Source organism: Bemisia tabaci, chromosome 7, assembly GCF_918797505.1.
Source record: "Bemisia tabaci chromosome 7, PGI_BMITA_v3".
NCBI lineage: Eukaryota > Metazoa > Arthropoda > Insecta > Hemiptera > Aleyrodidae > Bemisia > Bemisia tabaci.
This window is the reverse complement of record NC_092799.1, coordinates 12,093,908-12,108,571: the sequence shown is the minus strand read 5'-3', so window position 1 is coordinate 12,108,571 and position 14,664 is coordinate 12,093,908. Positions and strand designations below refer to the sequence as shown.

The 14,664-nt window shown below is 39.5% G+C and overlaps 1 protein-coding gene across 2 annotated transcripts in view; it reads left to right on the top strand.

Moving 5' to 3' along the window:
* Nucleotides 1-14,664, top strand: part of LOC109035328 (uncharacterized) — a 47,084-nt gene that overhangs the window by 12,737 nt on the left and 19,683 nt on the right. The window contains exon 1 of one of the 2 annotated variants that reach the window (XM_019048916.2): nt 2,448-2,755. The exons of the other annotated variant lie outside the window; for it this stretch is intronic. The gene's annotated coding sequence lies outside the window, so the exon portion shown is untranslated. Of the gene's footprint in view, nt 1-2,447; nt 2,756-14,664 lie in introns of those variants that run through there. 2 annotated transcript variants of the gene reach the window in all.

The window sequence follows — 14,664 nt, the reverse complement described above, 5'->3', positions numbered from 1 at the left end:
TAATTTTAATATTTACTTAAACATTGCTTCAGATTCCCTAAAATGTATGTCTTCCATGTATACTTATGGGCTATACTTAAACTTAACAGGTTGAACCCCTAAGAAGCTCACAGTATCAACGTGAAGTAGCGCCTTGTTACTAGATGTCCCTCACAAAGCAGTACGCACCGCAATGACGAAAGTAACGTAACATTTCGTTAGAGTGACGTAACCGCTTGCAGTTTGAAGGCAGGCGTAACATCAGTCCCAATGAGATAGATCAATGCGCTCAAATCGTCACCCTCCTGACGTAAGCGCGCAAATCAATTTCGACGTGAGCCCTGTTGTCCATAAACCTCTATGCTTCCCGGGACTCATGGGGGAATAGAGATACGCCCTTACGTCAGAGTTACGACTGGGTCCACGCCACCGCATCCATCCTACCATTCAACGTAAAGCGAGCTTTTCAAAGCTGCAAGGCCGGAACCGGCTCACTGTCACGTTAAACAGAAACAACGGATCCATACGGACTTCACATTGCACTTACGTTGTAACTGATTAGCAGGGAGTTCAGCGGTCCCTCTTCCCGACCCCCCGCTCACTGATTTTCGCGGTTCTCCCACCTGGAATTCGAAACGATAGTTATAAACCGCATAACTGAAACGGGAGACCTTATGCAGATGCGTGATTCTTGTCAAGCCTGGCTGATCACCGCTCGGCTGGGATATGGCGGAGCGATCCGTAGTGGCAATTATTGCCCGGCTTGTGTGACCGCTTCCCGTGCTTCCCGACTGCCGCACAGTGGTACGGAAATCCGGAAAAATCGAACTTTCTGATTCCGCCGGATTCTTTTTTTTCTCGTGTTGGCGACCAAATCAAATAGAGTGTTGGTTTTTTCAAATTGTGATCCGCCCCCTTCCCCCTCCAAAAAAAGTTCAGAAGAGGGACTTGTGTCAGGTTGAGCCGAGAAATACACTCTCATTAAGTAATCGACTGAAAACCTGTTACAAGTATCGGCGTATCCAGCAAATTGGCAACATTGTATTTTTTCCATTTAAACCTATGGAAATTTATCGATTCTTGAAGAGGCCAGGTGCTCCAATAAGAATCGATCATTTAGCATGGGCTTAAATGGAGGTAATTCGGTGTTGCCAAATTGCTGGATCCGCCTCTGTTGCAAGAATAAGTTGCAACAAACTTCATTTATTTTTGCGTTGGCAGAGAGCATGAATGCCGATATATAGCTGTTTATTTGATACTAAAGCCTTCTTAGGCAGCGCAACGGAGATACGTGATTTCGTGAACATCGATATTCTACTTAGGATCAACCAAATTCAGGGCTGACTATCTTTTCCGCACAAAGTACATTTGTGGTGATTTTCCTGATTATCATTGCCGTACAAAATAATTTTCTGTAGTATGTGGCAACGTCGAGAAAAATATGAGGCATATTTAAGGAAAATTAATGAACAAAGATTGAAAAAATCATTGGTGTTGCCAGATGTTTGAGATCTGATTTGTGCGAAAATGATGTTGTGCGGCAACGATAATCGGAAAAATTACCACACATGCTCTTTGTGCGGAAAAGATATTCTGCCAAATTCAGTATTTTTTTTCTTTCTTTTTTTAAATAGCTCATCCGTATTTCAACACCGCCAATCAGTTTTAAAAAAATTCGATTCCCTTACGCTCTATTGCAACAAATTCGTCGCTTTGCAGCGAAATTACACATTGAGATGAGCCCGGAAAAGCATTGAAACGTATGGAAGACAGGAATCATTGTAAAGTGCAGTTACGCCCTTATGTCAGGTAGGCGACGAATTGATTAAACGAGGGAAAAAATGAAATTTCTGACTTAACAAATTTGTAGTCAACACAAGTGTCCGACATGTTTCAATGCAGATTTTCCAATGAAAAAATGTAAATTTAACCACTCCCGTGGTTGAATTAGCTTTCCACTATTATGAAATGTATACATTTGAAACATGCGGACATATTTTTTTGACAATTTAATTGTTAAATCAGCAATCCATTTTTCTCGTGAAATACGGTGGATTCCATCCTTTTAAAATTGCAAATGTTAACCGAGCGACGTGCAGTTTCAAGGCTAATCGGATCGGCCGTAGCCTCCGCAACGGCTCGGACGACCGCGCGCCGCACAGTGGATCGAGTCCATTACAGAAGTCGGACATGAACGTTTTGAGTAAAACTGCAAAATTTTATTTTTATTCCGTCAAATTTTAAATTTCAACGGGTGCTTTAAGTAGAAAATTTTACGAGGAACCCAATGAAACCGCTTTTAGAACCTCAAAGTTTTGATATAGTGGAGTTATAAGCTCTTAAAGTTTCCAAATTTTGTCCGAGCTCTTCCGTTGACTCGATCCACCGCGCGGCGCGCCGCAACGCGCAACGCCAGCTGAGTTCGCTACGTTCTTTCCTGTTCGTTCAAGTCAAGTTCAAGATTACCAAGCTCCTGCATCTGTGTTAGTCGGCCCGCGCTCTTCTTGCTGATCCAAGCGATGCTGATTGTTGATCCGAGTACTGTTTTCCTGATTGTTTACGTTCATTCATTCATTTCGCAAACATCGGCGCCACAAGTGATACAGCTGTGACATTTAAATCTATGATTCACGGATTGTTTTTCATGGATAGTGATTACCAGAGGCTAGTGATTGGATGCTGTGAGTGTGATCGGTGGTCTGGATAAAACGTTGTTTTTCCGGGATTGATTCGTTTGTTTCCAGTGTTGACGGATAGGATACTTAACACTTAGTTGGTATGTTGTTTGTACGTGTATTTTTATTTTTTCCCCGTTAGATCGCATTCACTGAAAAAAATATGGTAATTTCTACCACAAGTCTCACTGAAAAAAAAAGTAGCTTGGATCAAGCATGATGACTCTGGAATTTGCCGCCAAGAATTCTTTTTATCCTACTTTAAGCTGACTTTTTCTTGATACAAGAAAAGTAATGTTCGGGTTAAGCAAAAAAGTAGCTTATGTTAACCAAAAAAATTCTTGATTTAAGAAGAAATACTTCTTGGCGGCAAATTTAAGATTTTTTTTTCAGTGACTTGATTTTTTACAGTGATCCAATTTTGTGAAAATAAACAGAAATATAGTAGTATTCATCATTACTCTGGTGATACATACCATAATATGGTAAATGCTACTATAGAGTCTGGTGTTTATTACCATACTCGTATCACTATGTGTCAGAGTATGGTAAAATCCACCAGGCATTTTTTCAGTGTTGATTTCGAGGAAACTTTTCCTTATTTGGATCGCATGTAGCAAAAAGGAACCAGCGTGATCACAGTGTTTTCAAAATCGTGCGAGTTGTACTTTAAAGAAAGTACAGCATTAAAATTTACACGGTTATTTTGCTTTAAAATTAACACTTTTTTGGTAGGAAGCAACAACTATTTGCTATTCTGAGAGATTTTTCCGATAATTATGAAGAGGCAACGCAACGTTTTTACAACACTGTAACCTCGCTGGTCCCTGAAATGCGATCCACTTAGCAGTCGTGATTGTTGAAAAATCAAATCCAAAATGAATCGTAAAACAAGTTGATTCCAAAGGAAGTTTCAAATAGAGTTAGAGTGATCGAAAATTTTATGTAGCGTTGAGGGATTCCTGCTCGACCCGAAAGTTTAATGAAAGCTGATGAAAATCTCAAGATAGGCATATCCCAGGGGAGCAAGACATAAACAACTATAAAAAACAAACATAAAGTGCGATTTTTCCTCTCAACTCGAGGAAAATACCTAGCGCGTCAGAGAGGCGATTTTCATATGCGGTGTCATGATATCGGAAGGCTTCTGTGTCGGCATGGACTCAGTGTTCATAAGGAAAGAAATAATTGTATTTTTTATGTCGGTAAATTTTTCTACATGCAAGTCACATGCACGTGCATACAATTTTAAGAGGAAACGTAAGGCACTTGTATCTATGGCTAAAGTCAATAAAAAGCTTACTGTATACCTCCAGTGCAACGTTCAAAAATCTCCAACTTCCTTTCAAGTTCTAAAGGACTCCGAAGATCTTCCTAAAATTTTCTTTGCATATTCTAAAAAATTTGTAGGAATACACTGTTTGTTGTTTTCCTTTAAAAAAAAGTATAATATTCCGGATATTTACATAATCACAATTGAAGGCACGCATATTCCGACTTTAGCGATGGATGTAAGATACCGTGATTTGCACTTGCGGTACCTGATTTATTTTCGGCTACCCGAGGAGGAACTGGAAAAAACAGGAAAGAGCACCGGCTTTCGACAAAGTATCGGGTCCATTGACACCGAGTTCAAACATAGCGACCTCCTCACGAAAACGATCTTTGTCGAACGAACGCCGAGCAAAAAGCGGACGGGTGGATGGAATCACATACATTAGCGCTGCTTTTAAGCGGAAAGCTTCGGTTTTATTCTTTTCCAACAAAGCCTTCCGTCGGATTCGCGGAACTGGATATGCGATGAGGCATGCGCTCGCAAGTGTCTTGCGTCGAAAAACTTACTTCCGTTCCATTCAAGTGGACATTCCCGGAGTGTCCACGATTTCCGGCAAAAAACATTCCGAAAACGTCACTTCTGACTCCTCAAAATTTCATTTCTTACAGTGGTGCACTGGAAAAAAAAACACATTAGATGTAGAGTCTAGACTCTTAAAAACATCGACAAGAAAAGATACTCGTGATTCAATCGGATTTTTGCTTAAATCAAGAACCAAGCCTCTTAATTTAAGCGGATTTCCTTTTGATTTGAGCTTAAATCTGATTGAATCAAGGTATTTTTTCTTGTCAATGTTTTCAAGAGTCTGGACTCTAGATCCAATGTGATTTTTTTCCAGTGCGTGCTTTGCGATATATCGAACGATCTGCCATTTAAACCTATGGAAAAGGATGTTCAGCAGGGTGTTCGTAACGAACACTTTCATAATCGATTCTTGACCATAGCTTCAAATGAGGAAGTATCGAGAATCGATCATTCACGCCTCGCCACTAATTTCTTAGTTTCGAGAGATTTACCGTGCTGGTTTCGAGGTTTTTCGGTAATAGTTACCGGACTGATTATTGAAATTGATAGGCAAAACTATAAATAAAGAAAACGACGGGAAACTGAAGAGAGCATATTGGTTGAGATCCATGGTTGTTATGGACTAAGGATGGAATATATGGACTAACTATTGGGCCATTCATGGGTTGCCATGAGTTAGTCTGTTACCGATTTATTGTCATTTGTGTCCATTACAACCATCCACATCTACCATTAAGATCGCTGCATTTCCCCTTTGTATCCTCTGTCCATCAATTTTAATAACCAGTCCGTATAGAAAGTGATAATCTCGAGATTATAGAGGCTGGAGAGCTGGAACATGGAGAATAATCCAAGAACTTAAAGGTCCCGGGCATACGTACCAGGAGGCTGTAGAACTGGAGAGGCTACTTAGTTAAGCCTTATTCGTCACAATTCACGAGTGGTCTCATCACAAACTGCGTGGTTTGTGGATATCCACCGAAGTAAATAGTCAGCATCTCGTGGCTCTTGCTTTATCGAACGCGAAGTCTCATGCTCTTGAAAATGATCAACACAAAAAAGAATAAAATATCGAGTCAATGGGGATACCTATACAGATGTAAACATAACACAAAAAACTAGACAACTCTATAAATTATAAGTCATGTTATTCTGATAAAACAATATCAACAATATTTTTGTCATAAGGCAGCGCTTGTCAAATAATCGAAAGCCCCTTTGCCTCTCAGCGGGCCTCACATAGTTTTTGCCGATCTTACATAATCTCGTCGAGAATAATCAGCTGGTTGATTGCCGGCAATTAGCGCGTAAGTACATCAATCAGTGCGCCACAGTGATACAGCTTTTCTCGCATGCAACTCGAGTACATTTTCCGCGCAAAAAAGAGGGACAACACGTGCTTGAAACTCTATCATGTAGATATCAGCGAAGTAAGTTTATAAGTAGATTTTACACACTTTTTCAAAATCAGTAGGTAATAAAAGAAGAGGTTCAATTGACTAACGAATATGCACAAATGGACGCATTTATGCTAAAAAGAACTATGCGCATTAGGCTTACGTGCAACATACAGTATCTTTTAGCATAAACACGTCTGGTTGTGAGCACTTATTACCTTTAATTATGCATGTGATCAAAGGGGGTTACAATATTAGGAGAGTTTAAAAAGCGCAAGTAAGTTTAAAAGTGTTGTAAAGAGTTTGGATAGAAACTATGCTTTTTAAATTTGAAGCATCTTGAAGCGAAGGGAGAAAATTTTATTTTATTGATGAGCCCCGCATTAAGTAAGACTATTAGCGTTGAGAGGTTCATCAGCAAAATGAACATTGCTCCCTTTGCTTTACAATGCCGCATTTCCACGATCAATTTTGAAAAGAAACCCAAAACTTATTATTTTCAGTGAAGTAAATTTTGAAGATGTTATCGAGACTCTCGCAAATCGTGGTAAAAGACATGCTTTCGATGGCCAAAATGCAAAACCACGTATGTTCATTGCAGTGTTTCGAAATTTCTGTCACTCTTTTATTTTTATGGAGAGAAAGAAGCTTTATATCTTGAAATTGATGTAGAATATTCTGCCAACAGAGAAGGAAAATCGAGGAAACTTCCAAGAAATTACTCTGACTAGTGTTCCAAGGGAAAAAAAATTGGCAAGAAGTCCGCTGTGTCGCAAACGGAGATACGTGGTTTCGCACAATAGCCATCAAAATACTGAGCTAATCTCCTCTCAAAATAGGAAGCTGCTATTTGCCATCTTGTGGTTTGGCTTTTGAGCCATTGAATCAGTGTAGCAGTATTTTCCTTACAAATAATAAAGGTGGTTTGAAAGCCAAAAGCTATCGCTATCGAATAAGAAGCTTATTAAAAGTCCAAACTGAAAAGTATATTCGTAAATCTAGTTTCGTCGATAGTTAAAGAATTCTCCGAAAAGGAGAAATACTAATTGGCGGACCTCCTTAAATACGGCAACGTTCGATACATCATCGCGCGCCATTCATTAGTCACGCAAGATCGAACGTTATTTTGGGAGTATTTTCCGCCTATACGAATTGCGTAGAAAATTTTTTTTGTTGATGCGGACTTAAAAGTGTTCCATTAAGAAAGGTTGGTAACTTCTACGCCGTTTTTGAAAGACCTTTTAGTCGTTTTAGTTTAAGCTCTAGTCAACTGATATCTGCTCGCTCGCTTATAATTATACCGAAAATATCTGAGTATTATTAAAAATTACCTCCTCCAGCGGGTTGAAATTGACAGACCAAGTTATTGACAAAGAATAAGAAAGGAATATGGAGGGATTCTATTGGTGAGAGCAGGTAATTGCAAAGGAGCTAGGTGATAGACCAACTAAAGGCAACCCACGAGATAACCTATAGTTAGTCCATCATTTACTGCCTTAGTCTACAGGAACCACCCATTTCAACCGATAAGATCCCTCTACCCTCCCTATATATTCTTTGTCTATCTCTTAGTCGATCAATTTCAAAAATCAATCCGCTCCCCATTGGTTCGCCTTCAACTGATATGTGATACTTTAAGCATCATCGCAGGGTTGGTTTAGTTGCCTACCCGAGCAACACCTAAATATAGTCAGTACTTGTTAATGTTTTATAATTAACATTATTTTAGCTGCGTATTTGTTTGATGGCTAAACTCTAAAAATACGTATTTCTAATTATGGTGATGCTTATATTGTTTGACAAATGTTTTTGTCCAGTCAATCTCATACTCAAATAAAATATCCGTAATGTTTGTTCGCTATCTTTTTTAAAAAAAAGGTTCGAGAAATTCATTCGTTTTATTCTCGTTTAAGAAAGTAAAATATGAGTAAAAATTCTAAACTCTATACAACTGAGGAATGTAATTTTTAAATTACGTCAATCTTAAGTATGTACAAGGTGTCCTGCACCTTTTTCCGTGATCAGAGCGATTACCAAAGAACAAAACCACGTACCTCATTGCAATTATTCAAAATTCCACTATTTTATTTTTTCCTAAAGTTGCTCCACCATTTTCTCCTTAAGTCTAGGACATCACAACCATCCATTTCAACCGCAAGAGGATGGTTTCATTTTCCCTCTGTCATCTTTGTCGATTGCTTTGTCCACGATTTCCATAATCAGCTCGCAGTAGCGCACAATCTAGCTTCGGGGTATATGTAAATCAAAGGAAGCGGATTTTCCTTACTATAATGCACGAGCTGGCCAACTCAATCTAGTTGATCCTTCGCCTCCAGTGACAATCACATCTGAGTTCTGACTGCCTCAGAAATATTCTTTTGATTTATGACGAATAATATTCAGCACTTATTTTGCGCATTCATGAACTTCGTAGATTAGGCCCCCATTCTGGAGCTCTCCTGTGTCCATTAAGACGGCGGGAGATTTTCTCGTTTGCAAGAAGCGCCCACAAATTAATCATAACTCCATCTCCTCCGAATATACTTGCCAAGATCTCATAACGGATGTACACCGTCCTCATTTAGTGACCTTAAATTTTACATCGAGTCACGCGTCGATTTAGTTGGTTTTTGCAAAAATAAACTTCAATGATAATCGTGTATGGAGACCGTTCTTGTAGATTTTGTGTTTAATATTTCCAGTTTGAGGTATTCTCGACTAATTGCTAATGGGCTTTGTAGGAAAACCTAAAATTGATTTTAATTGATAATTCGTGTCGATGCTGTTGTGAAGGATTTCACACTGTAATCAAACCACGGCGACTCCTGAGGTGCTACGGGAGCTCATGGCCCGAAAAGGTGAGGGTCGAGTTATCCTCTCTCCTATTGGTGCGAATCTAAGTGAGGTCATATTTTTCTGAAGCATGACTCAAGTTAAAATATTTCTCGTTCATGGACTTACAATTGGTAAAAACTAACATCTGAAAGTAGAATCTCTTTTGTTGCTCGCAATGTTTCGGTAAGATCCTATTTCGAGCAATATCCAGTCATTTTGAGCGGCTAAAGCTGATTATTGAAGTCTTCATATCAATCGCGGTAGGTTTTTTTTCTCATTCAATTCGACAGGAATGATACACAATCTAAACAGATCACTTTTTCCCCCAAAACCAGGAACCACCAAGAATCCAAGAAACCAAGCAGGAATCGGTTTTTGTACTCCACCCTCCACCCCTGGGCCACAGTGGATCGTGTCGGTCAGAGAGGTCGGACATGAAATTGTTTACTAAAACTGCAAATTTTGATGTTTATTTCGTCAAATTTTAAATTTTAAGGGGTGCCTTCGGTTGAAAATTCCACGAAAAAACCAATAAAACCACCTTTAGAACCTCAAAATTTTGTATAAACGGAGTTATAAGCGCTTAAAGTTTCCAAATTTTGTCCGACCTCCCACAATGACTCGATTCACTGTGGGCCGTGACTTGGACAAAGGGGGTTAAAACCACGACGCTTTTCAACGAGACTTTATGTTTACACTTCCTTAATGAGTGCATTCCTCGGGAAATTTGTATGAAATTTACATCCGTTTGACAACCGCCTTGCTCTCTGTCAAGGAAATTGACGTTTTGCGACCTCCGTCGTTGCACGCAGGACAGATAAGGGCTCTGTTGCCGTATGATACAAATTGCCATAAATCCGGTTTGGTTCGACATTTTCGCGTTTTTTTGTCCCTAATTGTGTATTTAACGATAGCAATACCTGATTTTGAGCTTCCGTACACGGAGGTTTTGTGGACGATCAACTGAAGGTATTCAAATTTTCCATTTTTCCAAGAGTTTTCCAGGTAACGTGGCAACCCTGGATAAAAGCCAGCCAATCACGCCGGTGACGTCATAACGTGTCAACAGTGTGATTGCAGCTTATCCATAAGTGACGAGTAACGATTCGTATAATTGCTAACCACATTAGCCGTTTCAGGCCGGGAAAATGATCAATTTTCAGCGTAAGTGAAACTACAACATGTGGGTGGATATTTTTCAGTAAATGGGTTCTTGACACTCAAGATTTACACCTACCGGTCGCTAGACGAATTGATAGACAAAGGAAAAAAAGGAAAAATGGAACGATCTCATTGGTTAAAACGGATGTTCATTATAGATAAAGGGGGGATTAATGGACTAACTAACTATTGGATCTCACGCGAGTTCCCATCAGCTGTCGGTAGCCCATTAATTTCCTTTGTCCATTTAGCATCCGCCCGCTTCCACCACTAGGATCGCTCCATTTTCAATTATTTTTCGGTGTCTATCGCTTTGTCTATCAAATTCAATAATCAGCCTGCTGAGTGGACTTTTCTTCTGTATATTGCAGAAAAATTACTTTGATCGCATCGAAAATGTGAAATGTCCACTCCTTAATATACAGTTTGCGTTGTTCATCCACTTTTAGCAATTTTCCTTTCAGTTTGCCTTTCAGCTTTTTTAATTTTGATAGATCTTCAGGCTTCGGAAGCTGGTTATCTAATTTGTGAAAAGATCTCGATTTAGCCAAAAAAAAATGTCTGAAAAGGCAAAGGAGGGTTGAAACATTGCCTGTGGAAAACTTATGCAAAATAGTGTTTATTTTTAAAACGACAGTTCATTAGCGCCAAGGAAACTTATTTCACAACTGAGTTCGCACACAGTCCATTGCCTCGCATTTACGCAATTTATTTAGTTCATTCTTGTAGATAAATAGCGTTTCTGCTTTATTAAGCTCTCCTCTCCTCTTCATCAGAGGCCGCGATACGAAATGTTCCATGATTTAAACCGTAATTTATTTTTGTTGGCAAGGGAGCGAAATTCTTTCAATATTACGAAAGACGAGCTCTCGCAAAACTATATTTACATCTTATTATTTTAAAAAATGATTAATTTCATTCGCGCTACAAACGGGCTGTTATGCTAACGAAGTCATTGGTTTGATAGTAATGACTAACCTTCTCAAAGAGCTATAAGACTTTTCCACTCGCATTTCTGAGTCACTCGTTGTTCTGGCGTTTAACGTGCCTATTTCTACTTCGATAATTCTTTTCCGCGAATTCTGTAAAGTTATGAGCGGTGTGTAAAGATTATGTGCCTGACTGGGTGTCGCTTAAGTAGACTAACACATTACCTGCTCTAAAGCGCCTTAGCGGCACGAAAGCTCCACTTCATCGCTCAGTTGCTGCTAACTCGGATTTCGTGGGAAAATGGTAGATTTTATGTTGGCCGAATAAAAGTTCAAAAATGTTATTTGATTATTGAAAAAGGAGGTATTTATGTTGCCGGAGATGAGGGAGGGCTTGAAGGACAAGGAGTATAAGTGCAGTTTTTGCAATTTCAAGAAATACGTTGAAATTTTGAAGTTTCATGGATCCTTGCGACGGGAAGAAAGTTCACAATGACTTTTTGATGCTTAAAAATTGAATTTTAAGTGTGAATTGTCCACAGAATATGCATTAAGACTAGCTTTCCTTGAAATCATTAATATCTCGATTTTTCCAAAAACTGCACTCATGCGCCTTCTCCTCCAAGCCCTTCAATTATTGAAATAAAAATCGACATTGAATGCAATTTTCTTGTAAAGGACAAAACGCTGTATCAGCCTTTGAAACTTTTTTCAACTTTTCACCACATTTCCACATTAAGCCAACATTCAACGCGTGTGTGACATCCACGTCAGTGTGCATTTAGTGATTGCGGTTAAATACTGTAATGGACCACTAGACAAGGTACAAATTTCAGCATTCTGATACATGTTTCTCAACCAAAATTTCACGTAGAACACGATACGCACAACGAAAATTACCAAAGTCAACTCCTGACGAAGATATTTAATGATTCTTGATGCGTGAATTCAAACCACCCGCTCATGAAAACTCAATGCTCTACGTGATTCACATCGCGCGCTAAATGTTTATCATGACAGTCTCTGCGATGTAAAAATCTTCAACTTCAATCTTGACACTTTGGCTCAGCTATAGCAAATTACCAATAGTTTGAACAACACATGGTGGAAAATGAACATTGCTCGATTGAGAAGCTTGCTGAAACCGTTGTAGTGCGCGATTTGACTCACGTAGAGCTTTGAGTTTCTTGTGAGCGGGCAGTTCAAATTCCTCGTAATCAGTGCGAAATAAAAAGGTTAATATCTTCGTTAGAAGTTGATTTCGGTAATTTTCGTAGTGTGAATCGTGTTCTACGTGAAATTCTGGTTAAGAAACATGTATCAGATTGCTTAAATTCGTACCTTGTCTAGTGGTCCATTATGGACATTATCAGAAAATAATCGCATTTCTGTGCTTTGCTCATGGAGGAGGATAGATCAATTGGACGTATTTCTGCGAAACGGAACCATGATGCATCATGGCGTGAACTCTGCTGTTATGGATCTCAGGGCTCATGTTTTCAATGCACATAGTTCCGTTTGTCAGAAATACGTCGAATTTTCAGACTATCCCGGAGCGACCATGATTTTCATTGATACAGGACTATTAGTCTCGCACCACTGGCCATAACTTTAGTTCTAATTATGATATCGATTTACGGTTTAAGAAGTGTTTCTTTATATCGAGGGGGAAACTTTTTTAAGTACTCTCCAGTTTTTGATCACCTCGGGAGAGGGGGGCGGGGAGCAACTAAAAAATTTCAAATGGCCACCCCCGTCATGGCCAGTGGTACGTGACTTTTTAATAACCATGTATTAGGGATCAGTGATTTTAGTCCTGAGCCTTTGTCAGAATAATGATGACTCGTGATAAACCTTGACGCGAATGCATCAAGCTGATTTTCATTGGTTTAAGGTTTAAATCTCCAACAGGCAATTTTCCAGGCGCCATGGCTTAGTCGATTAGGGTTTTTTTAAAAGAAAATTTAGCATAATTTTGATCAGTTTTTGGAGATTTATTTACTTTCCGTTCCCTGTGTAAATCCTTCGTACTAAGGGAAGAAGCCGCATGAACATTCGAGAGTTGCCAAATTTTCCCAGATAAAACAAGTATTTTTGAGAAAAGCTATGAACATTTCTTCTTGGAATTTTCAGATATTTAAGATACAACCCCGAGAAAAATTACCTAAAATTTTGAAGAATAATAGTAACAATATTCCAAGAAATGTCGGTTTTTATTGAAGGAAATATGGCAACATCTGTATGGGCTCATACGGCGTTTTTCCTTAGCAAGGCAGGAATTCCCCGTAACTTTCGTCCTTCTCTCTGGCGTTATTTTTCAGTGGGTCAAATCTATGTGTTCCGCCGCGATCGGAGTAATGCATTTTTAAGACTTTAGCCTTCGAAATATAGATCGAACTCAAAAACGGGAGACCTTTTCGCAAGACGAAATCACTATTACCGCCGTATCTATAAAAACACCTTTATACAGGAGGAGTCAAACGGCACGTATGTTGTCTATGAAATGAGCCACAAATGGACGTATTTCTATTAAACGGAACTATGTCGACGGTGAAACTACCAAACCACGTATCTCGTTTGCGGTGTTTAAAAATCTACGCTCACGTTTTATTTTTTTGAAGTAGACCAAATCAATATCATTCCTTGAAATTTTCACGGAATTTTCTCCCCACAAAGAAGAAAAATCACAGAAATTTTCAAGACTGGATGTTAAGTAGTTTTTTATTAAAAAAATAAAGTATGACAGGAAGTCTGCGACGTCGCAAACCGAGATACGTGGTTTGGTAGTTTCACCGTCGATGTGCATTGAGACATGAGCCCTGAGACCCATAGGAATATGTGCATAACAGAGGGCTCACGTCATAATGCACATAATTCCCTTTGATAGAAATACGTCCAAATAGTAGATCCCGATTGCAAAACGGAGTCCAAATAGCCTTTACGAGCCTTAGTGCGAGCCGGCGGAGTGTCTGGAATATTCTGTCTCCGAGTGCAATATTCCCATATCGCCGCTCCTTTACCGTAAGGGCTTATCTTTAATACCACATGAGCCCCAGAAAGCATGGATTCATATGTAAAATAGGGCTCAAGTCGAAATCGAGATACCAGAGGAGCGACGATATTACCTCGTTCGTGGTAATGACTCCTGGGTGCAGTGTAATTTCGAGGCTTCGCGTGGAGCGGGGAGCGGTGCATTGCGGTTGCACGAATGCGGTTCGGTTTGCAGTTGGAGAATTTTGAAACAAACATAATTAATCGGCCGATGGTTTTGCGCATTTCGCACGGGTTTTCACAACCGCCGACGGGCGGGCGGGCGGCGGCGACCAGCCTAGTTGTCGCTCCACTTACAGCATGCTCAGAAAGCTGCCCAAGTACTTGCATGATTTGTTTGCGTTTTCCCGAAACATCTGCAACTGCCGTGTGGAATCCACGTTGCCACTTTAGGAGATCAATGAATAATTTCACAGAATTTGTGAATTTCCACGATTTTCAAAATATTCATGAATGAACAAAGAAGAATCACGCAACATTATTTCTACGGTAGTGACAATGAGTGAGCCCAAAAAAGATGAACAATTACACATATGGGTAAAATATATGGTTTTGTAACTTCACCGATGAGATTGGCAATCATCTACACGGAGAAAAAAGATTAGTGGCTGTGACTATTCGTGGTTGGTAAAACAGGATTTAGTTTCACGCAACAGAAAAATTAGAAACTATTACTCATTGAGTTAGCGGCCTATGCTAACCCGAGTTGGTAAATGATGATCTAGTGCTCCTAACTGGGACCGTGATACCACTTGACATACCGACTAGTCACAGAA